This window comes from Mastigoproctus giganteus, chromosome 2, assembly GCF_048544385.1.
Source record: "Mastigoproctus giganteus isolate SK-2022 chromosome 2, ASM4854438v1, whole genome shotgun sequence".
In the NCBI taxonomy this organism is placed as follows: Eukaryota; Metazoa; Arthropoda; class Arachnida; order Uropygi; family Thelyphonidae; genus Mastigoproctus; species Mastigoproctus giganteus.
The window spans coordinates 73,004,709-73,030,442 of NC_143576.1; the positions used below are offsets into that span (position 1 = coordinate 73,004,709).

General features: G+C 38.0%; 1 protein-coding gene across 3 annotated transcripts in view; it reads left to right on the plus strand.

Moving 5' to 3' along the window:
- Window positions 1–5,129: 5,129 nt before the first annotated feature.
- The window catches only part of Ssb-c31a (single stranded-binding protein c31A), a 119,902-nt gene continuing 99,297 nt past the window's right edge, over window positions 5,130–25,734 (plus strand). The window contains exon 1 of one of the 3 annotated variants that reach the window (XM_090368514.1): window positions 5,130–5,273. The gene's annotated coding sequence lies outside the window, so the exon portion shown is untranslated. Of the gene's footprint in view, window positions 5,274–5,311; window positions 5,532–25,734 lie in introns of those variants that run through there. The other 2 variants (XM_090368516.1, XM_090368517.1) reach the window with 2 other exon arrangements.

The window sequence follows — 25,734 nt, forward strand, 5'->3', positions numbered from 1 at the left end:
TTCTTGACCCTAATGTAGCAGCGTACTGTCATTAGTGACATTAACAACCCTGCCAACATTCGTATCATCTGCAAACTTGGGAATTTAGCCGGATATATCATCATCAATATTATTTATAAATACAGAAAACAACGATGGACCCAACACTGAACCCTGAGGGACTCCACTAATAACATTAGTCCACGATGAGCAGTGTCCATTGATTACCACTCTGTCTTCTCCCCCTCAACCACCCTTTATCCATAGCAGCAATTTGCCTCCAATGCCACACTGCTCCAATTTGTTCAGCAGTCTTTCATGTGCAACGGTATCAAAAGCCTTTCTAAGATCCAAGTATATAATATCAAACTAATTCCCTGCATCCAGTTCTTTTGTGATTGTATCATAGTTTCCAATCAAATTGGTCAGGCAAGACTTCTCCTTAACAAAACCATGCTGTGTCCGAGCTATAACTGAAGTGTTGTGTAGATGATCCTGCAGTGCTTCTTTAAGCAGTCCCCACATCAATTTTCCTGGAACAGAAGTTAAACTCACAGGTCTATAATTACTTGTGTCAGCCTTTGATCCTCCTCTGTGAATTGTGGTCACATTTGCACTCCGCCAGTCAATGGGTACCTCTCCGGAGTCCAAGGAAGCTGTCATAATTATGGCTAAGGATGACCCGAGAATCGTGACACGATTCTTTATTCTGCTCGGGATATCTTTTACTTCGTGTGATTCAATCTTGTCAAAGATGTATTTTATGTTTTTGTTTTCATTTGATTGTAGTAGTATTAGTAGTGGCATGTGATGCAAGAAAGCAAGTGTATGTGCTTATGCAGCATCAGCCAAAAAAAAAAAAAAAAATCGCGCCATTCTGTCTTTTCTTAATTTGAATTTATGCCCCCTTAGGTTCGTAATCTGAACAAGTGGAAGGATCCCATCAGATCTCAACGCATTCAAGGCCTTATACTCCTCAATCAGATCACCGCGCAGGTGCCTAGTTTCCAGCCACTGCAATTTGCAGAACTTAAGTCTCTCTTGGTAAGAAGATCCTTTCATTTTCCTCACCAATCATGTAGCCCTTCTCTGTACGCTCAAGTAAATCTGCATTCTTCCTAAAATGAGGCCTGAAGACCTTTACACAGTACTCAAGGCGTGGTCTGACCATTGCCTTATACAGAGGGATAATCACCTCCTTTTCCCAGCTAGCAAAAGTCCTATATATAATTGACAAAACCCCATGACCTGCCCTGACAGCCTGTCTGCATTGCTTGGAAAACTTCATATCTGACTGCACAATTACTCCCAGGTCTTTTTCATTTTCTACCACCTTAAGTGTAGTACCACACAGTTGGTACGTTTCTCTGGGGTTACTTCTACCCATATCCAGTACTTTCCATTTGTCAAGGTTAAATTCAGTTGCACTTCTTAGCCCATCTGCCCAAATTATCTAGATCCTGTTGCAGTAGAACACTGCCATTACTGTCATTAACAACCCTGCCAACCTTTGTATCATCTGCAATGAGCACGCTGAATTCTGATGGGATCCTTCCACTTGTTCAGATTGCTAACCTAATGTCTGTTCTGATATTCCTGTGAGAAACTTGGCAATTTGGAATCCACTCTCTTTGATATTCTCTGGTTTAAAATCTCTCTACCTCATTGTGTAAAATTTATCTGTTGTCTATACCGTTCTCCCAACTCCACTAATCACTTGAAGCTTTTTGACTTCCTCTCTTTTCAACTTGACTTTCTCCAGTCCAATTTCCTAACCGTGAGGTAATTTTTCTTGTTTCTTGTTTAATGTTCACAACTCCAACTGGCTTCCGTTTTCTAGTCATACCGACCCAGCCGGTCGAGATGCTGAGGCTTTTCCAATTACTAATGACTTTGCACAGATTGTTCATTTACCTACAAGAACATTTCTTCTCCAATGGAGCCTTTATCTCATGGTTATTGCCAACCTCTTGTTGTGTGGCATTACAAGAATGCAAAATGGGATGATCTGCGAGATTTTTTTTCTTTGATCGGATTACTGTTTCAAAACTTCCAATGTCAATGTTTTTTCAGATCGTGTCAGTGAAATTATTCTTGCAGGAACGGAATCCTTTATCCCACACTCCACTTTAAAATCTCGTCCTTTAAATAAATCTTGGTTTTCGAATAAATGTGCTAAGGCTGTTCAAGAGAAGAATGTTGCATATCGTAATTGGCTTGTTTCTAATTCTTTAGTTTCATTTTCTGCCTACACCAAAGCTCGCAACAATGTAAAGCAGTTATTAATCAGTCCAAACTAGAGTTTGAACAGGCAAAGAGTAGAAAACTTGCTTCTTGCCCTAATGGTAGCCGAGCATTCTGGTCTCTTGCCAAAGCTATTGGCTGCAACTTTTGCCCATCTCTGCTCCCATCTCTGTCAAAACCAGATGGTTCTGTTGTCACTTGAGCCAAGGATAAAGTTGACCTGCTAGCATCCCATTTTTCTTCCAACTTTTATATTAATGATATTGGTAAAACAGCTCCCATCATTCCCAACACGCTCCATTCAATGCCTCCTTTGGTCGTCGGTCAAAAGGATGTCAGAAAGATTTTGACGAATCTTGATGCTAAGAAAGCTCCAGGTGCTGATGGTATTTCTCCACTTGTTCTCAAAACCTGTGCTACTGAACTTACTGCTATTCTTTGCCGCCTTTTTTCACTTTCTTATTCCAAAGGTGTTTTTCCTTTTGCTTGGAAATTTGCCCATATCCAGCCAGTGCCTAAAAAGGCTGTCAAATCCCTCCCAACCATTTATCGTCCCATTACAATTAATTCTACTCTTTCTAAAGTAATGGAGAAATCAATTAACGGCCAACTCTTAAGCTACCTAGAGACCTTCCGTCTGATCAGCGATCGCCAGTATGGATCCCTTCAATGTCGATCCACTGGTGATGTTCTGGCTTATGCTACCCATATATGGACTAATTGAATGGAAAGGTTCGGTGAAACACAAGTAGTTGCTCTTGATATCTGAAAGGCTTTCGATCACGTTTGGCATAAAGGTCTTCTAAACAAACTTCCATCTTATAGTTTGCCAACTGTTTTTAGCAATTGGTTATCCAGTTTTCTCTCTGATCGCTCACTGAAGGTGACGGTAGATGGCTCTCTGTCTTCTAACTTCTCCACTAATGCCGGTGTCCCCAAGGTTCTGTACTTTCACACACTCTTTTCCTCTTGTATATTAATGATCTTCTTCCATTGACTGGAAATCCTATCCATAGTTTCGAAGATGATAGCACACTTTCCACTTTCCATTTTGAGAAACCTTGTCCTGCTCAATCAGCTTCAACTTCTCGAAAATCTGCTACCAATTCCTTAAATGCCGATCTTCATGTAATTCTCCAGTGGGGCAAAGACAACCTAATTGATTTCAACCCCTCTAAACTCAACCTTTTCTTATATCTCGCAAAAACGATTATTCTGCTCCTATGCTTAACTTTAGTGACACTCCGATTTCTAGGCAAAATGATATATCTCTTTTGGGGATTACCCTGACTTCTGATCTCTCTCTCTCTCTCTCTCTCTCTCTCTCTCTCTCTCTCTCTCTCTCTCTTGGCACAAGCACATTACAAAGATTTCTTCCTCTGCATCTAAAAACTTGGTTTCTCTTTCGCCCTCGGCGTTACTTTTCTTCCAAACAGTTGCTCATTTTGTGTGAATCGCAAATCCGCCCTGCCATGGAACATTGTTCCCACATCTGGGATGGTGCTCCAAAACCTCTCTCAGGCTGCTTGATTCCATTTAGAAAAGGGCAGTTAGGTTAATTAATGATTCATCTCTAACAGAGTCTCTCCACTCGTTGTCTCATGGACGCACTGTTTCTGCTGGATGCCTCTTCTACAGATACTTCCACGGGCACTGTTCATCTGAATTGGGTTCTATAATTCCCGCTCTCTCTTTCAAAACAGTCCGAACACGTGCCGCCACCAGACAACATTCATTTACTGTCCAACTTCAAACTCACAGAACCAACTTTTCACCTTCCCCGTTTATTCATTCAACTGCCATTTTCTGGAACAACCTTCCTTCTTAAGTATTTCCTGAATATTACAGTCTACAGAAGTTCAAGTCCAATTCAACAAATACCTTCTCTCATCTTCTCAACCTCCAAACCAAGCACGGTACTAAGTACTATAGGTTCTATACCTCTCTTGTTTGGGGTTACATAAAAAAAAAAAAAAAAAGCTTCGACATTAAGCCTGATATACTTTAATCAATATACTTGATAAATATACAAAACAACAGTGGACCTAACACCGAACCCTGTGGGACTGCACTAATAACATTAGTCCAAGAAAAGCAGCACCCATTGCTTACCATCCTCTGTCTTCTCCCACTGAACCATCCTTTTATCGATTGTAGCAACTGTCGTTTAATACCATTGTGCTCCATTTTGTACAATAGTCTTCCATGCGCAACAGTGTCAAAATCTTTCCTGAAATCCAAATATATGATATCAAAATTATTTTTTGTATCCAGTTCCTTTGTAAACACATCATAATATCCTAGCAAATTTGTCAGACAAGACTTTCCCTTAATAAACCCATCCTGTGTCTGAATTATTGCTGTAGTCTTGTCTAGATGATCCTGCAATGCATCTTTAACCAGTGACTCCATTATTTTACCCTGAACAGAAGTTAAACTAACTGGTCTGTAATTACTCGTGTCACCCTTCGATCCCCCTTTGTGAAATTCCTTTAATGTGTATAATGTTTTACTTTATTGCTTCTTATAATATTCACCTGGCCTCCTTCTGGCCAGGTGAATATTATAATACATGAAGGGTCTGTTCAATAATAGTATTCTTCAATGTCTGTCATGAAAGGTGGTTATTGCTGAGAAGTGGTTCTCTATCATCGATCACCATCTATTATCATAATGGCGTGCCGATTTACCATGCTAAATTCTAATTTTATGCAAAAAATATAGACACGAAAAAAAGTATGAAAAACACTTTTCTTCTTATGACTAGTAAAAGAAGGGAAAGCTATTCGAATTCAGATAGGCTGAAAAAAAAAAAAAAAAAAAAATTGTTGGCCAAGAGTGGCGCGTTGAGAAATATTGTGTTTGGAGAGAAAGGGATAGACTAAATGACTCGCCTCCCCCGCTAGATGTCAGTGTTTTTAATATTTCCGAAGGAAGTGCTGGTTATTTTACAAATTTGGTTTGCTGTTAAACATTTTTATTGAACGTATTGGCAGTTAATTTGTGTTTTGGAGGACTGACCGCCTTGTGTTTTTATTTATTGGTGGTTAGTAAGTATGCTATTTTGAAATGGAGCATTCAGGTTTCCTTTGATCTTATGTATTTAATTTCACGATTTGCGTGAACAAGTATTTATCGAAGTAGGTACTCTGTTGTGTTAACAAAAGATGTAACGTGTGATCCCAGTACTTTGATGGGTTGCACATTGAGAAGACTTATTTAGTATTGTTATTGACAAACTTCGTTTCTTTCGAATGCTAATAATTGTAAATTAAGAAAGCTTGGGTTTTACATCATCGTATTACCAGGTAGAGATTTTCTCCTTATTTTTAACCTAGGATCTGCTAATTGAACTTACCTGGCTTTGATAAGTGATTTAATGTTATTGATACTTATTACTGACTGGTTTGTAATGATTCTTCCATTTTGCAATAAATTTTGTATTACACCTAATACATCTGCTGCTAATTTATGTACAATAACGCACATGATAGCAGTACTACTTTAATCCGGCAGTGGTGACGTGTGACTTGTCAAGCAGTTCGAAAAAATAATTTTCAATTTTTTTTTTTGATCCAAGCTTAATGACTGAAACTTTTTCTACCTCTCTAAATATAGATTGTTTTATTTGAGTTGTTGGCAGAGATTCAGAAACGGGTACCCCTTCCAGACTGCTAACGATACAGCAGTGATTGACAGGTGCCACTCACTGCTTTCCCCTCGCCAGCATGTGACACGGCAAAGTCACGCGACATCAGAATACGTCGTAGCCTAAATAAAGAAAAAGGGAAACGGCAATAAGGAATTAAAATAAATACAAATTTTTAAAAATTTAATTTTTTTTTTATTGAATCCCTCCCAAAGGCCTAACCTTTTAGAGTAAGAACCTAACCTATTGTCACTAAATAAAATTGACAACTTCAATACAAAGAAAACTTAACTTGTGATTCCTAGCCGCAGCCAATGACCAGTTTTTTGCTTGAATTCCGCCTGAAGTTGCATAAAAACCTAACCAGTTGTTACCAAAAAAAATATGATTACTTTAATTCAAAGAAAACTCACCTCATCAGACCTCACATGCTGGCTGGCCAGATGGGAAGGAGCAGCAGTGCGTAGCACACGCTTCTTGATTAGACTGGGGTTCGAGCCCTTCACCACCAAATACGGAGGATGCGGAAAGATCAGAGAATGACCACCGCATATCCCTCAGCAATATAGCCTTAGTTGCTAATGCTCCTAAAAAAAAAAAAAACCAAACAACAACATGCTGGCTAGTGTACTTCACAAATTTCATTGATAAAAGCCATAGTAATCCAATGCTATACTGCTACTACTGGGTAAAATGGAAGTCAGTGAGGTTCAGGAGGACCTCTTTACCCCAATTTTCAACAGCCCTAAAATGCAAATTGTTAAAGATTTGTGTTTTTTGCTTGAATCCCTCCTGAAGTTGCGTAAAAACCTAACCTTTCGCTAAACAACAATGGCAACTTCAATACAAAGAAAATTCACCTCATGATTCTTGGCCATGGCCAACGATCGTTATTTTCTTGAATCCCTCCCAAAATAGCAGCAAAGAAAAATATCCAGCAGTAACACAATGGCAATAGCACACAACACACTAAACAAAAGCATAACAGCACACGGTAGCACAGAAAAATATCCAACACCACCAGTAAATGGCAGTGCCTAACAAGAATGACACACGTGCAAATAATAATTTTGCTTTTTTCCTCCAGAAGGAAATCTACATCCAGTCAAACAATCAGACAAATTACACATTCATAATAATCACTCAATCACAGACCTTGACCATACAATCACTCTGTTCTATGACCACGCCCATGATGCGGAGACAAGGGATACCCAAATAATGGAGTTCAGGGCACAGTAATTAGGTAAAAGCACCCAAGAGTTACTGCTTGACATTTTGTGCAACTTTTTTTGGCTTGAGGCATGCAGTATCTCACAGGTACTGTTCAGATATTTCGATTATGTAAAATGAATAATGTTCAAGTTAAACATTGTGCACATTATGCACTAGATATGCCCTCTGACTATAAATATAGCATTGGCTCAGCCTTAGGACGTCGGATTTTATGAGTTTCTTTGTGATTGTCTTTCCTCCTAATCCCATTTCCACCATCGTTTCCATCAACTTTCTGCAACATCAGTAATCATTATTTCCTCTAAATCTTTTAGCCTTTGAGCATTATTCATAATTCTGATTCATTATTCCTAATCCTGAAGTTAATCTAGTTCCCAAATCTCAATCACTGACCTGTCTCAGGCAGTTCCTGATCATTTCAGATATCCTTGTCCCCAGGAGCAGTATTCATCTTACCATTGGTTTCACATTGTGTAATCTAGCTTGAAGCATTCCTGAGACAGTATTCCAGCATCTCATAATTTTCAACCCCATCTAATTCCTTCACCATATAAATTAATCCATTGTTTCTACGGTTTCAGGAATCATTATTTCCTCTGCTTCCTCCATTTTTCTGTGCTGATTAATGGAAATAATCATTAGGATTGTTTATATTTCATTTATTGTTTTTTTATTTATTTTCTGCAGAATTAATAAATTTGGCTTCCAGTTTCTGCTTACATATGTAATACATGCTCAGAAATATATATTTCTGACCACTGACATGCCTGACCACTCGGCTACAGCCACTGTAGCTGAGTAGTCGGGTGCGCAGGTGCATAAGTATACGTGCCTTGAGTGACCGGGGTTCAAGCCTGTGACTGCTAAATACGGTGCTGTTTCTTGAATTCTGTCAATCTTGTGAACTCCTCTGACTGTTTGGAGTATAAACAGAAAATTAATTAATTTATTTATTTCTTTTATTTTTATATGCAAATAAGTAATTTTAAAATTTTGCATTATTAATGATTTTCATAACTTAAAAATGAAGGAGATTATTAGTTTCATGCTTATATTTTATGAATGACTCCTTTTTTTTCAATTATTACTAAAAATAATGTTGCAACTATTTGCGACATGACCATTACTGGGTCAATATTGTTTTTTATTTTTATATATATTTTAAATAAAGTACAAATAAAAATATTTTCATATAAAGATGCAATACATTAACCAAGTTCTTATTAAAGGAGATTAAAAAAAAAAAAACATGCTGTGTAAGTCAGTAACTGGGTATGGCTTGTGACAAACTTCATTAAATACCATCAATTATGTCAGTTAAATATATGATTGTAATACTGATATTATAGCTTAATAAGTAGCCCATGCTATTATACTGCACATAGGACACAGTCATATACACACTCTTTTTCTCGTGATGGCCCTCCTATATGGGAGTTTGCCATACCATTTTAACTAACATATTTTAATTGATTGTGATAATTTTGACAGTGCAGAAAATGTTTTATCACTTTTACCCATCTGACTGGGCGTTTTGCACTCAGTCATTTTATCAGATAATGATCACATGTCAGATGTTTTAAATTTTTACAAATTATTTATGTTTACTAATACATATAATATGTGCATTTAAGTTAGTCTGTACACTACCTTTTTTTCTATTTGACGTGATTATTGAAAGGTTACAAAACAACCTTTTTTCTTTTGTGGTCATGGCACACTATAGCCTCAGTTGCTTTTGTGCCGAATAACAGAAATCAATGAATAAATCAATCAGCTTTGGTATTTCCCCAATATTTATTATACTCTCAGTTATATGTTAAATATAGGGGGAATTATGTAGTATGTACATATGTTATTTAAAATAACTAAATGCACAAGGCATAATACATTAAGAGTTTAATATCTATATAATATCGGTGTTTAGATACACCATAGACAACTCTTAAAAAAACTACAAAGTAGTTGTTGTAGGCATCATTTGCTCTTTCTCATATTGTGCTCTGCCTTCACGACGAGTTGCCATGATATTGCACTACCTCGAATAAGTAACGCTTCAAATAGAGAAGACTATTGTTACTTATTCTCGGTGAATACCACCACCCAGACATGTTTCAAGGCTATTGGCCTATCATCAGTGGGTGGGCAGGTACCCTGGTATTGCAGACAATAAACTCTTAATGTATTATGCCTTGTGCATTTAGTTATTTTAAATATTGTCATATACACCTTTTGGCATCTCTCATATTGTGTGATTATCTTCACTGGGTCGTCATGTCTTCAATACCAGGGTACCTGCCCACCCACTGATGATAGGCCAATAGCCTTGAAACATGTCTGGGTGGTGGTACTCACCGAGAATAAGGTACAATTGTCTTCTCTATTAGTGAAGTGTTACCTATTCGAGGTAGTGCAATATCATGGCAACTCGTCGTGAAGGCAGAGCACAATATGAGAAAGTTATGTACATATCTTAATATGATACTTTTAAAGCAAGTGTTTAAACTGCAGCTGTGTAATTTTTTTCAAACATGTTTTGTTAATGCAGCCTATTTTGTGACGTCATGCTTTTTTCTTTCTTTAAGAGTTATGAAAAGATTTCATCTTTTCATAACTCTAAAGAAATTAAAAGTTACCTCCTTTGTTTCTGTATTTGCAGGTCAGTAGCTAATAGCAGTCTATTGTAGATAATATTCTACACTAAGAATTTTATCGTGTCCACGAATATTGCACACTTCCCCTTAGAAAATTGCAAATTATTTTAAAATAAATTGCAATTTATTAATATTGTGATGAAAAATAAACAGAAAGATATGGTCTTCAACTATGTGACATGTATGTATGCAAGAAAGACTACAGCCAAAATAACAAAACAACCTGATTTCAGAAAACGTTTTATATTAATGAGTCATGATTCATTCACCTTTTGTGCATCACATATACTTTTTTTTTTTTCTTTTTTTTTTTTTTTTTGCATCTTTGTTTTTATTGACCCCTTGCAAAGATGAATATGGACAGGAAAAATCTTTCGGCCTACTCTTTTCATAATTTCACATTTGCAGGGGAAGGCTTTTATCCAATTAGGTATGGTCTTTTGAGTTAACAAAGATATAACACGTGTTCTCAGTACCTTGTTGGGTGAACGCCAATAATTACAAATTAATTAAGCAAAGATAGAGTTTTACCTCATTGCATTACCAGGTAGAGATTTTCTACCTGGTAATGCAATGATGTAAAATAAAATTGCTTATCAGGTGGCACTGGAGAAAGAGGGAGTCTTTCATTCATCCACTTAGCCAAGGGGCCCGTGGAACTTTACTAACCCCTGATTACAGAACATATCATGGGGAGTTGGGCTGGGTACAGTATGAAGGAGTTCTGGCATGGCAAACCCTGGTGTTGGTGGAGCTTATCAGGGAGGGCCTAAAAAAAAAAGTACCGTATTTCCCCGTGTATAAGACCCACCTCTTTTCGAAAAATTTGGGGTCTAAAAACTGGGTGCGTCTTATACAGTGGTTGTAGATTTTTTTTTTGACTTGCATTTCCTGCCTTTTCACGCTTGTTGTCTTTGTGCTCATTGTTTCGCACTCGTTACCGGTATATTAGGTTACGTTTTGCCACGTTCTGCCCAGAAATGGCTCAGAAAAGATTTTTGCACAGTGCTGAATTCCAGTTAAAAGTGATCCAGTTTGCAAAAGTGAATGGAAATCGTGCTGCTGAATGTAAGTTTGGTCCTCCTCCAACTGAGAAAACAATCTGAGACTGGCTACAGGAAGAAGAAAAAGTACTGAAAATGGCACGGCAGAGGAAGGCCATTAGAGGCAAGTCAGCAAAATGGCCTGATTTAGAGAGGGAATTGAAGATATGGATTGAGGAAAAAAGGGCAATTGGAATTCCTGTGTCCACAAAGATGGTTCAGCATGAGGCAAGAAGAATTGCTGATGAAAAAGAAGTTACTGATTTCAAAGGAGGACACAATTGGTGCTTCAGGTTCATGAAACGGAATGGACTAAGCATGCATACATGCACCAGACTTGCCCAAAAGATGCCTGAAAGCTATGAGCAGAAGGTCCTTGAATTTCATCGTTTGTCATTCAATGTTGGAAGACACATCAGTTTGAGTTGGGACAGATTGCAAATATGGACAAAGTCCCCCTTCAATTTGATGCCCCAAGTAACAGAACTGTTGATAAGAAGGGGGTGAAAACTGTAACTGTGAAGATAACTGGACATGAAAAGAGCCATTACACAGTTGTTCTAGCTTGTTGTGCCAACAGAACCAAGCTGCCTCCTATGCTGATTTTCAAATGCAAAACAATGCCAAAAGAAGACATTTCTTGAGGAGTGATTGTCCACTGACAAGGGTTGGATGGATCAGGATGGGATAAGATCTGGTTTTTGAGAAAGTTTGTAGCAGGAGACCAGGTGGGCTCTTACGCAAACCTGCCCTATTGGTGCTTGATCAGTTCAGGGCATACATAACAAAAAATACAAAGAAGATTGCTGCAGAGCAAAAAACAAAACTTGCCATCATACCTTGACATCCCAGCTCCAACCACTTGGAGCTGGGATGTCAGCATTAACAAACCCTTCAAAGCTGACAAGAGAGACGAATGGAACCAATGGATGAAGTCTTCTGGGGACAATTTGACACCAGCAGGAAGAGTGAAGAAACCAACTATAGGAGAAGTTTGTACCTGGGTGAAAAGATCCTGGGATAATATCAAGATCGAGATCGTTGTCAAGTAATTTAAGAAGTGTGGCATTTCAAATGCCATAGATGGAAATCTATGGCGAGGCAATGTATGAAGACAGTGATTAGTCATCAGACACAGATGAGGACAAGCTAATGGATAGGAGTTTTAACAGTGATGAGTTGTATGAATTTTATGATGAATAAAACCTGATTTCAATAACTTTATGTAATACATTTTTTTCAAATTTCGCGTCCCAAAATTAAGGTGCGTCTTATACATGGGGAAATACGGTAGTTTTTATTAGAAGGGAGTGTGAGGGGGGGTAACAGTCCAGTTGTAGGTAGTGGATAGCAGATTTCCATCAAGAATTTGAAGGATGGGGAACAAGTGGGCACCCCTACAAAGGAAACCACAGGGGAACTGATAAGAGCAGCTTAAAGTCTTTAGGATGGTAGAGCCGACTAGGTGAAAGCTTTGGTAGGGAGGTGGAGAGGAGAATTGGCAGTGTCCCGGGGTGTAAGGCATCATGTTAGCATAGGCAGTTGGGAGCATCCCTAGGTAGGTTGTAGCAGTTTAAAAAATTTTTTGGTAATTGCTCACTGTTGAGTACAGGGCACCACTTATGTTTGCATCACAATGACTGATGCAACTTGGTGATGTTACCTGATCACTAAAACTATATGTGAAAGTTAATAGCATCTAGAAAATGATGTTTTAAAAGTAACTGCTGAATTTTTCTACTGTTTTCAAAGAAATGTGTCTTCAAAACAGTTATGTTATCACTTGTAGTAGTTAAGGCATTGTCAAAAAAAAACAACAAAAAAAAAAACATAACCATTTCATATTCTAACATCACTGAAATTCATTCAATATATATTTTTTTATAAAATTATAGATTTGGTTTCTTAAGTTCCAATTTCAACTCTGTATGTTGTAATGTATTATTTTCCTGCGTAAGAAGTTTTCCTGTATAAAAAGTTTGTGATGTAAGAAAGCAAGCGTATGAGCTTATGTAGCATCAGCCAAAAAAAAAAAAAAAAAAATTCACACAACCATTCAATCTAAATGTTTGTCCAGTTCCTCCTTGAATTTATTTAAGCTATCAACTTCCACAACGACAGATGGAAGTTTGTTCCAGCAATTAACCACCCCCTGGCTAAAGGCAAATTTCTGCACATCTGTTCTACAACTGTCTTTCCTCAATTTGAATTTATGCCCCCTTTGATTTGTAATCTGAGCAAGTGGAAGAATCCCATCAGAATTCATGTGCTCAACTCATTCAAGGCATTGTACACCTCAATCAGGTCATCTCACAGCCACTGCAATTTGCAGAACTTAAGCCTCTCTTGGTAAGAGGATCCCTTCATTCCCCTCACCAATCTTGCCCTTCTCTGTACACCCTCAAGCAAATCTACATCCTTCATAAAATGAGGCCTCCTGACCTGTACGCAGTACTCAAGGCTTGGCCTGACCATTGCCTTATAAAAATGGATAATCACCTCCTTTTCCCTGATAGCAAAATTCCTGTATATCATTGACTAAATCCCATGACCTGCTCTTGCAGCCTGTCTACATTGCCCAGGAAACTTCATATCTGACTGCACAATTACTCCCAGGTCTTTTTCATTTTCTACCACCTTAAGTGTAGTACCACACAGTTGGTACATTTCTCTGGGGTTACTTCTACCCATATGCAGTACTTTGCTTTTGTCAATGTTAAACTTCAGTTGCCACTTCTCAGCCCATCTGCCCAAATTTTCTAGATCCTGTTGCAGTAGCACACTGCCATTAACAACCCTGCCGACCTTTGTATCATCTGCAAGCTTCGACACTAAGCCTGATATATCTTCATCAATATCACTGATAAATATACAAAACAACAGTGGGCCCAACACTGAACCCTGTGGAACTCCACTAATAACATTAGTCCACGAAGAGCAGCGCCCATTGATTACCACTAGGGCTTACAATACCGGTCAAAATCTTAATACCAGTATTTCGGTATTTTTAATTTATGAAACCAGGATATTGGTATTAATACCGGTATTCCAAAAACAAACGTTTTATTCAATCAATTGTGATGACAGTTAGGTGCAATAAAGTAAGGAAAAAAACAAGTACTGTAATTACTTGAATTATTCATGTTTTAAATAAACTTTTGTTGCAATAATAAATATTCTGAAAAAAATCATTAAAATACAGTTATTCTAAAAACAAAAAAATACATGTTGTTACTGCAAAGTTTAGTTATGTTTAAGCATCCACACTACCTGTCCGAATAAAGTGAACCCTTAAGAAACATAAGCAATCAATAGTATGATAATTTAAAATGGATCTAATTTTGGTACGTATTTGATTAGCAGCAGAATACGCACTTTCGGATTCTATTCTGGTACTATTATACTGAGATAATCGTAGACGATCTCAGTTCATATTTTCTAGGCTTTGAACTTTTTTAGCAAAAATAGTTAAAAGTATTTCATTAATTTCTGACTAAAGTTCATCTTTTAAAATCTCATTGGAGTCAGGCAATTTCTTATTTTGGAAAGAATTTGCGGAACACTGATGTTCTGTTCAGTAGTGTAGCTACCCTTTTTCGGGCCTGAAAGCAAAGAACATGTTCAGGCCCCTATTCAATTAATGAAAATTGTAAAAAAGAGGAGACAGCCAAAGACACCAGGCTCCTAAAGGGTCCTGGGCCAGGAGCCAATTGCCTTGCCTGCCTGCATGGTAGCTATGCCACTGTTTCTGTTCCATGTTGGTCTTTCATGGTTGAATTATGTTCATCATTTTCTGAAGGAGAAAGTTGTTTTATTAAGCAAAGTATAAATTTCACTATAGTATCTTTACGGAGTCTGGGAGAGAGCAAAGCTTTCAGGAAAGCTTTTGACACTGTTGTGCATGGAAGACTACTGTACAAATTGGAGCAGAATGGTATTAAAGGTAAGTTGCTACAATGAATAAAAGGGTGGTTGAGTGGGAGAAGACAGAGGGTGGTAATTAGGGCTTATAATACCGGGATCTCGAATGCAGTTAAGGAATTCTTCACATATATAAATGTAAAGAACGAAGGACAAATCAGATTGGACCATTATGTAATGGGGGTGGGATAGTATTTTAGATAACATAGCTGAAGTTGCAGATGAACTCAACAGTTATTTTGCATCGGTATTTACATTAAAAAAACCCTTTGTCAATGAGATATTATGGAAGTGAAGTTGAAAAAAATGTAATTAATGATGTTGAAATTTCAAATGATTATTTAATGAGAACTTTCGCACCTACAGGCGAGTAAGGTTCCTGTGGTTTATGGCATATATCCTATAATCTTAAAGGAGGCACAAGTGAGTGCATTGAACCATTAAGGCTAGTTATGAGAGCATCACTGGACAGGAGAGATTCCGTTCAATTGGTTTAAATTGGAACATAAAGGCGGTTCTAGGAGTGTAATGGGAAATTACTGACCAGTCAGTCTAACTTCAGTTCAGGATCATTTAGATGGAAATGGAATTCTGTAGGATACACAGCATGGTTCTGTAAAGGGGAAAATCATGTTTAACAAATCTGGTTAGCCATTTTGACAGGTCACTCGTGAGCTGGATTTAGGGAATAATTTCAACGTTGTTTATTTGGATTTCAGCAAATGTGGGACTCAGTCCCACATGTGTGGTTACTTTATAAGTAAGAGGCTGGAATCATAGGGAAAATGCTTAGATGGATAGCACGATGACTTTAGGGCACCAGGCAGAGGGTTGAGATAAATGGTTATTCCTCAGATTGGGTTAATGTAAGTAGTGGGGTTCTCCAAGGATTAGTATTGGAACTACTGTTGTTTTTGATTATCTTAAATGACATCTATGAAGGGATGGAGGGCGTGAAGTCTAAACTTGCGGATGCTGTAATGATCAGTAGGGTAGTTAATGATCGCCGCCAAACAGAGCTTCTTCAGAGTGATCTAGATAGACTTACGGGATTGTCAGAAATGTGGCAGCTATGCTTTAATTCAGCAAAATGCAAGGTCTTACACCTGGGGAACAGCAACCCCAAAATAACTTATACACTTGGTGGAGTTGAACTGAAGTCACTAGTGGAGGAACTGGACTTGGGAGTTACGATACAGTCAGACATGAAGTTGTCCGAGAATTGTGGACAGGTTGCAATGTTGCATGGTGTCCCGTCGATGATTTATCGAATATTTGCTAGTAGAGATAACAACGTCATAATCACATAAAGGTGATTTTATAACCTTTATGTGATTAAATTATAAACAATTTTTTTTTTTAAAATTAGTACCGAAAAACTGGTATTTTTTGTATCAGTACTGGTATTTCAATACCGGAAAAAAGGCTGGTATCCCGGTATTCGAGATCCCGGTATTGTAGCAACTTACCTTTAATACCATTCTGCTCCAATTTGTACAGTAGTCTTCCATGCACAACAGTGTCAAAAGCTTTCCTGAAATCCAAGTATACGATATCAAAAAGGCGCCTCCGTAGCCAGGTGGGAAGGAGCAGCAGTGCGTAGCACACGCTTCTTGATTAGACTGGGATTTGAGCTCGTCACCACCAAATACGGAGGATGCGGAAAGGTCAGGGAATGATCACCGCATATCCCGGAGCAATATGGCCTTAGTTGTTAATGCTCCTAAAATCCAAACAAACGATATCAAAATTATTTTTTGCATCCATTTCCTTTGTAACCACATCATAATATCCAATCAAATTTGTCAGACAAGACTTTCCTTTAACAAACCCATGCTCTGTCTGAATTATTGCAAAGTCTTGTCTAGATAATCCTGCAATGCATCTTTAACCAGTCACTCCATTATTTTACCCTGGAATAGAAGTTAAACTAACTGGTCTGTAATTACTCTTGTTACCCTTTGTGAATTGGGGATACATTTGCACATCTCCCGTCTGTGGGGATCTCCCATGAGTCGAAGGATGCTCTCATAATTATGGCTAAGGGTTTGCTTAGTTCCTTTGCCACCTCCTTTAATATAACTGGATAGATCCCATCCACCCCAGGTGCCTTTCTTATGTTTAACTTGAACAATTTCTCCTCCACTTTGCTCTCAGTTATTACAAAATCATTAAGCACCCTGCTACATTTGATAACCTTTTGGCATTTTCCTTCCTTAATAACTCCATATGTGAATGTCGATGCAAAACACTCATTCGATTTGCTTTCTGAGCAGGATCATCAACAGTCGAACCATCTAGTGGATCTATCTGATTCAACCCCTTTCTTTTAGAGTTAATATAAGTAAAGAAATTCTTGCTGTTTTTCTTAGCATCCTTTGCCAAAGATTTCTCGTAATTTGCCTTTGCTTGCTTAATCTACTTTGTGACTTGATTACAGACCATTCAACATTAAAAAGAATAAAAACATTTTTAAGGAGCACTATGAATCAGGAAAGGCTAAATGCTGAAGGAATGCTTTCAATAGAGAAAAGCTTGGTCAACAGCGCACCAAACTTGAATGAAAAAGTATTTAATCTATTTTCAACAAATAAAAACCGAAGAATGGATTTTGTTTTTAAATACAAGTTCAAGTCTGTTAATGGTAAATGTCTAATTAATGTTTTGTAATATTTTTAACTTGATTATTATTATTACTGTGTATGTCTACATGTCTTATAATCAAGGCAATTTAATGTAAATTTTCAGAAGCAGCACCCCCAAACATCAGAGTCACGAGCCGCCACTGGGATAGAAGCAACTCCAGAGTAACATATCAACTGTGTGGTACTAAACTCAGGATGGTAGAGAGTGGTAAGAACCTGACGGTAATTGCACAGTCAGATATGAAGTTTTCTAAGCAGTGCAGACAGTCTGCAAGAGTAGCTCATGGTGTCTTGTCAATGATATACAGGAATTTTTCTAGCAGGTATAAGGAGGTGATTATCTCCTTGTATAATGCAATGGTCAGGCTACACCTCGAGTACTGTATACAGGTCTCGGGCCTCATTTTAGGAAAGGATGTAGAGCTGCTGGAATGAGTACAGAGAAGGGCAAGAAGATTAGTGAATGGAACAAAGAGTTGCTCTTATGAAGAAAGGCTTAAGATTTGCAAATTAGTGTCTGGTGACTAGGCACCTGCGAGGTGATCTGATTAAGGTGTATAAGGCCTTGAATGGTTTTAGTAAGCTCAGTGCTGATGGGATTCTTCCTCCTGCCCATATTAATCACCTGAGGGGACATAAATTCAAATTGAGGAAAGTCAGTTCTAGAATAGATGTGAAAAAATTTGCCTTTAGCCAACATCTGTTTGATTGTTGGAACAAACTTCCATGTGTCATTGTAGAAGTTAACAACTTAAATAAATTCAAGTCACAACTAGACAAACATTTGGAGCAAAGAGATGGGTGAAATGGGGAGTTTTTTTTGACTGATGCTGTATAAGCTTTCTTTCTTGCATCATATGCCTCTACTAATGTTAATGCTAACGAGTTGCCCAGATATTGCACTACCTCCAAAACCCAATGCTTCGCCAATGGAGAAGACTAACGTTACTTATTCTTGGCAGATACCACCACCCAGGATCTGCTGGCAAAGTGTTGCCCTGACAATGTTTGAGAATGCGTTGTCAGAGTTTTGCTTATTCAAGGTAGTTCAATATCAGGGCAACTTGTGCAGGCATTCACAATATGAGATATCATATAAATGATGCCATTTCACCTACTTAAGTGTTTTACTACAAACTAAAATGATGCTTGGCACTAATTTGTTCGATTTGCTGTAGTGCATTTTCTGTAGTGTGAGGCTTTCAGCGCTAAAATATTTTTAGTAGAATTATTTTTAGTAGAATTATTTTGATATGATGGAAGTGACATATTGCAATTGTTTTCATCGATATCTATAATTGGATACATCAACCATGTTAATCATTAAGTTCTGATGGTTGTGAACAATTCTGAATTGCTTAGCGGATTGTTGCTGGGTGTTATTGTAATTGTGATCTTTTAAGGTATGTTGAAACTCCAAAGGAGCTCATTCTTTCAACTTGGTAATGAGTTAAATGAACAGAATGTTAAGCAATTAGAAATCCTCAGTTTAAAAATGTTTCCCATAGGCAGAGTAAAATATTTATAAATTCTGAAATAGTACTTAAAATCCATCTTAAACTTATATATGTGTCTCTCTTCATTTTTATTTATATAGTTAATATATCATACCCATAGGTCATTTTCCCTTGTAAAAAGTTTTCCCATGTAAGAAGTTCTAAACCTCCAGTCCCTTGAAAAACTTCTTATCCAACTTCTACTGTATAACGTATCCAGTAAATAACTTTTGGGGGGAGGCAAAAAATCATTTCTGAAACAAGTATCATGATGCGATGAACACCAAAAAAGATTTTTCTTCATTTCTGAAAAAAAAAAAAAAAAAAAAATAGTAAATTCATAAAGAACACTAAAAAAAAAATTAAGGCTTCCTAGTACAGTGTCTGTCATTGATAACGTATTGTTTTGAAAAGTTGGTCTGCAATTAATGTTAAAAGAAGCACTATTTACTTTTGAAAGTTGATATTTTGGAAATTAATGCTAAACCATATGCAATCTTTATTTAAAAAAAAAAAAAAGCCAAAAATACATCAATTAAATAGGCCCAAAGAGTGTACGATATTTGTATTATTTGCTAATACAGAGTTAGCATCATACTGAAATGGATAATTTTATTTATTTTTTTGGTTTTTTTTAGGAACATTAGCAACTAAGGCCATATTGCTCCGGGATATGCAGTGGTCATTCCCTGACCTTTCCGTATCCTCTGTATTTGGTGGTGACAGGCTCGAACCCTGGTCTAATCAAGAAGCTACGCACTGCTGCTCCTTCCCACCTGGCTACGGAGGCACCTAGGAAAATTTTATGAAACAGAATGAATAAAATTTTCAATAAAGTTTTATTTTAAGTAATCAAGTATATACCTTGCATATCTATTGAGTGTGACGAACTGGAACAGCATTATGGTTAACTAGTTGTACCATAATACTGGAACAGTACAACCATAATGCTGTTCCAGTATTATGGTACAACGGCATAACATATGCCATCTTTCTGATTATGGCTTAAATAATTTTATCTAGATCCTTTGGTCTTCACCATTCTTGTTTAGCACTGACATAATTCTACAGCAGTCACTGGGAAATATGCATGTTTCTCTATTTGCAGGTGGTTCCCTGTCTTCTCCAACAAATATTGCAGCAACCTCCGTTTTGGATGTAGGTACGTTATATCGTCTCTTATCTAAGTCCGGGTCTTCTATAAATGCCATGTGCACATTCATTGTTGGATTGGCCTGGGTTATTTGATGCATTTGTTTATATGATAAGAATCCTTTTGATAAGCATTTGTCAACCCTTCCCCATCTCTTCCATCATGCAGTGACTGATGACTTTTGAGGTCATTAGCATTAGTAGAGGCATTTGATACAAGAAAGCAAGCTTATGCAGCATCAGCCAAAAAAAAAAAAAAAAAACCACTTCCACTTCACCCCCCTGTTCGTTCGAAATACCTGTCCAGCTGAGCCTTAAACTTATTTAGTCTATCAACTTCCACGACAAAGGATGGAAGTCTGTTCCACCAACCAACCACCCGCTGGCTAAAGGCAAATTTCCGCACGTCTATCCTACATCTGTCTTTCCTCAATTTGAATTTATACCCTCTCAGGTGATTATTCTGAGCTAGAGGAAGAATCCCATCAGCATTGAGCATGCTCAAACCATTCAAGGCTTTATACACCTCTATCAGATCACCTCGCTGGTGCCGACCGGGCTAGCCGAGTGGGTAAAGTACCTACCCGGCAACCCAAAGGTCGCGGGTTCGATTCCCGCCTCGGGCTTGGATCAAAGTACTGCAAAAACCTTGGGAGGTGCAATATGGCCACAGAAGCCGATGCGCCAACAACTACCAAATAAAAAAAAAAAAAAAAAAAAAAAAACCTCGCTGGTGCCTAGTCTCCAAACACTGTAATTTGCAAAACTTAAGCCTTTCTTCGTAAGAGCACCCATTTGTTCCATTCACTAATCTTGTTGCCCTTCTCTGTACTCGTTCCAGCAGCTCTACATCCTTCTTGAAACGAGGCGGCCTCCAGACCTGAATTCTAGGTGTGGCCTGACCATTGCCTTATACAAGGGAATAATCACTTCCTTATCCCTGCTAGAAAAATTCCTATATATATCATTGACAATACACCATGAGCTACCCTTGCAGCCCGTCTGCACTACTCAGAGAACTTCATATCTACCTGAACAACCACCCCCAAGTCTCTTTCATTCTCTACCACTGTCAGTGTAGTACCACAGAGTTGATATGTTGCTCTGGGGTTGCTGTTTCCCATATGTAGTACTTAACATTTGTCAATGTTAAACTTCATGTGCCACCTCTCAGCCCATCTGCTCAACCTTTCCAGATCCTGTTGCAGCAGCAGCATAGTGTCAGTAGTGTCCTTGACAACCCTGCCAACCTTTGTATTGTCTGCAAACTCGGACATTAAGCTTGATATACCATCATCAATATCATTTATAAATACAGAAAACAATAAAGGACCCAATACTGAACCCTGAGGGACTCCACTAATAACATTAGTCCATGATGAGCAGTGTCCATTAATTACCACTCTCTGTCTTCTCCCCATCAACCACCCCGTTATCCATAGCAGCAATTTGCCTCCAATGCCACACTGCTCCAATTTGTGCAGCAGTCTTCCATGTGCAACAGTATCAAAAGCCTTTCTAAGATCCAAGTATATAATATCAAAGTTTTCCCTGTATCATAGTATCCAATCAAATTGGTCCGGCAAGATTTCCCCTTAACAAAAACATGCTGTGTCCAAGCTATAACTGAGGTCTTGTCTAGATGATCCTGCAGTGCTTCTTTAACCAGTGCCTCCATTAATTTTCCGGGAACAGAAGTTAAACTCACAGGTCTATAATTACTTGTGTCAGCCTTTGATCCTCCTTTGTGAATTGGGGTCACATTTGCACATCTCCAGTCCATGGGTACCTCTCCTGAGTCCAAGGAAGCTCTCATAATTATGGCTAAGGGTTTGCTTACTTCCTTTGCTGCCTCCTTTAATATAACTGGATAGATCCCATCCACCCCAGGTGCCTTTCTTGTGTTTATCTTCAACAATTTCTCCTCCACTTTACTCTCAGTTATTACAAGATTCTTTAGCTTACTGCTAGAGTTCAGTACACCTCTGGCATTCCCCTCGCTGACTAACTCCTCATGTGTGAATGTCGATGCAAAATATTCATTTAGTTTGTTAGCTACCTGAGCAGGGTCATCAACAGTTGACCCATCGATATCAAGTGGACCAATCTGATTCATCCCCTTCCTTCTAGAGTTTACATAAGTAAAGAACTCTTTGCTGTTTTTCTTTGCATCCCTTGCCAAGGATCTCTCGTAATCTGCCTTCGCCTGCCTAACCTCCTTTGTAACTTGGTTACAGATCAACTTGTATCTATCATAGGCTTCTGTGTCACATGTTAATTTGTATGTATCCCATGCATTTTTCTTCTCTGCCATATGCTTCATTAGTTCATCTGACATCCATTTAGGCCTAAACCCTGAACAATATTTCTTACTTGGTATGTAAAGCCCTGTAGCTTCCAAGATAAGTTCTTTGAATGCTTCCCATTTTGAATTTGCTGTTGGTAACATCATCAGTTGATCCCACTGTATAGAATTTAAATACTGTCTCAGTCCATCGTAGTCACCTTTACGAAAGCAATACTCCTTCCCTTTACCCCTAATGGTAGTTACCTCTTTGAGTAACTCCCACTTCAGAACACTGTGATCACTGCCACCTAGTGGTTCATTTATCTGCAGATTCTTAATGCATGAAGAATCACTACTGATAATCAAATCAAGAATATTACTCCCTCTAGTTGCCTCCCGAACATGCTGATGTAGAAAACAATCATCCAATAAATCCACAAAAGCCTTGCTAGTGTGTGAGTGACCAGCCCCCAAATTCCAGTCAATATCTGGGAAATTAAAATCCCCCATTATAAGACTCTCTGATTTACTGGCCCACTATTTCTCTGTACAGTTTCTTATTATACTCATCAGAGTGATTAGGCCTATAGCACACTCCTACTCTCAATTTTGATCTCCCAATGCTTATGTCACACCAAACTGACTCAACACTGCACTGTCCAGCGATGTCCACTGGCTTCACTTCCTTGGATTTTATGTGTTTCTTAACTAATAGCATAACCCCTCCTCCCTTCCTATCCTGTATCCTTTTTGTAGACATTGTACTTCCCAAATTCCAGTTCTGCATTCCTTATATCTGTGTGACACCACGTCTCTGAAATTCCAACAATATCTGCCTTTGATGTTTTGAGCAATACCTCAAATTCATCAAATTTATTTACTAAACTCCTAGCATTGGTGTACATGCAAGTATACATGCACCTGCTCTTCCTCTTAGCCACCCTAACACAACCCATGTGTTCACTTGTACCCCCATGATTCCCAGCAGTCTCTGAAATATCCTGCATCTTATTTTCCAGGCTGCTGCTCATTCCAATAGAAGGAGTGCAAGAATCACTTTCTCCTCTGCCAGTGACTACTGTTAATCTATTAGTCCTTGTATCCCCCCAAGCTAGCAGTTTTTCGACCCACCTAACACTGCCTCGATAGCATCAGCAAACATTCTTGCACCCTTTCTATTTAAGTGTATCCCATCCCTGTAGAAGCAGTCACTCCTATTAACAAGTACAGGCCAGGCTGAAAAAAATTCTACCCCTTGAGCCCTGCACAATCTTTCCACGGCCGAATTGATCGACAGGGCTCTCATATACTCTCTCTTATTGTGTCTGGGCAGAATTGCAGACACTTTCAAATTCAACCCTAATTCACGGCTTTTTTTCATCAGTGACCTGTACTTGTTAAGTAATTCCGCCGGTAAATATGAGGTAAACAACTGTACTTCACACACACACTGTCATGCAAACTGGCTGAAAGACAATGCTATAAGGTGGATTCTCTGCTCTTGAGCACTGCCGATTAAGTAAATAAAAATATTGGTATTATCTGCTCCCTAAGCATGTGTTGTAGTCAAAAGTGCATTACATCTGTAGAAGTGTGTTCATGGGCCAGTTTGCAGCCTGAAAACCTCCGAATAACTCCCAAAAAAAAAAAAAAAAAAAAAAACCATGTCCTCCACCTGAGATTGGCTAATTATAGCCTTGAATGAAGAAGACTAGAAATTCCTTCAGTTGTTGGTGGGAATTGAACCTTGATCTCTCCACATGTGAGGCAAATGCTTATGTATTGTGCTGACTTGGTTGCTACGGAGAAGGGTCAGATAATACACAAACTTACCCATTACATTAATTCTTACAAAGGTAGGTTGTAGACTTGTTTTCCTCTCGCATTCTTGGGAGTCTTGGTATAATGATTGAGACTGCATATCGACAGATGGGTAGATATTTTTATTTTAATTTTTAAACTACAAACTTTGAAAGATCTATATACATATTTAGATGAGAAATCTTTTTTACTTGTTGATCATGGTGTTTTTTACTGAGAATAAAAAGCAATATATTTTAATTTGAGGTTCTGCTGGTAAAGCTAGGAATGAAAAGAAGTCTAGCCAAGTTTGCTTCTTGACACTGCTGTAAACAAACATTTGCTAATTCTAGTCCCATACATCTATCACCTTCATGAAATACAGCATGTAATTTGCCTAAATAGAATTCTTGTTACAACCATGCCAAAGATCACAGTTCAAAAACTCTAAATCATATTGTTTAAGATTTTCTTTTTTGCAAATTTCATTATGATTTTTTTTTTTTTTTTTAGTAGAAGAAATTTTATTTGCTAAACTGACATTTTTGTTGCATTTATATTTGTTAAAATGAAATTTTACTATGTATTTTAAATAAAAATTCATAATAGATTTACAGAGGATGGGAACTGATTTTATTTAATTTAATAATTCTTTACTCTGCTGCTTATTATGCTGAAATTTTGCCATATGAAGCTCTGGTTAGGCCACATTAATGTATATATGTGGTCCTTGAGTCTTGTGTGACAAGCTAGAGCTTGCGGCGAAGGTAAAGAAAGCCAACACGAGAACGATGAGAAATGTCAGATAACTTATGCGGAAAATTAGTTTTCTAACTCGAGCGCTGCTCGCTCGGTAAGCAGACGGTAGCTGTTATCGGTCTGGAGCAAAGTCGAGAACGATATGGATTGATAGGTAGGCGTGGCAAACGATGTGCAGATTGGTGCACGAACACAACACACGATAACATCGGGTTAGTATCATTTTAGTAGCACTTAGAAGCACTAATGGTAATTTGCCCCAATGAACGCTTTCCATAATGGTGAAAAAAGGTCAGGTTGCCTCCATTTGAATCTCATGGGAGCTTGAACCCCTCCCAAAGTGGAAGGGTAACCTAACCTTTTTTCTTTAGAATCACAGTCGTATTTAGAATCACGTGGACTAGCGCATAAATTGTTTATTAACAAAATATTATTTTTTTATTACTGTACTTTTATTTTTAAAGACACTCGTGCGGATGCACACCTATCATAACGTCAATCAACACCTCAACAGCTATTCACTATATATATATATATATATATATATATATATATATATATATATATCTTCTTCAAGAGGAGTGTTTCCATTTACAGTGGGTTTCCTCAGCTTACAAGTTATTTCTTGTTAGGAATTTTTTTCCGCCATAAAGTGCGGTTCAAGGTGTCTTGGTCGGTTAAACCTCCGGCTGAGGCTTAACCGACTGTTAAGCTGCACTCCTGTACTCCATCCATCCATGTCCTCCCAGGTCTTCCTCTTCTTCTCCTTCTTCCAGGAGGTATCCATTCCAGGAAAGCCTTTGGATATCTGTTTTCTTGCATCCGTTTTACATGTCCATACCATGTTAGATGCTTTTCTTTGATGGTGT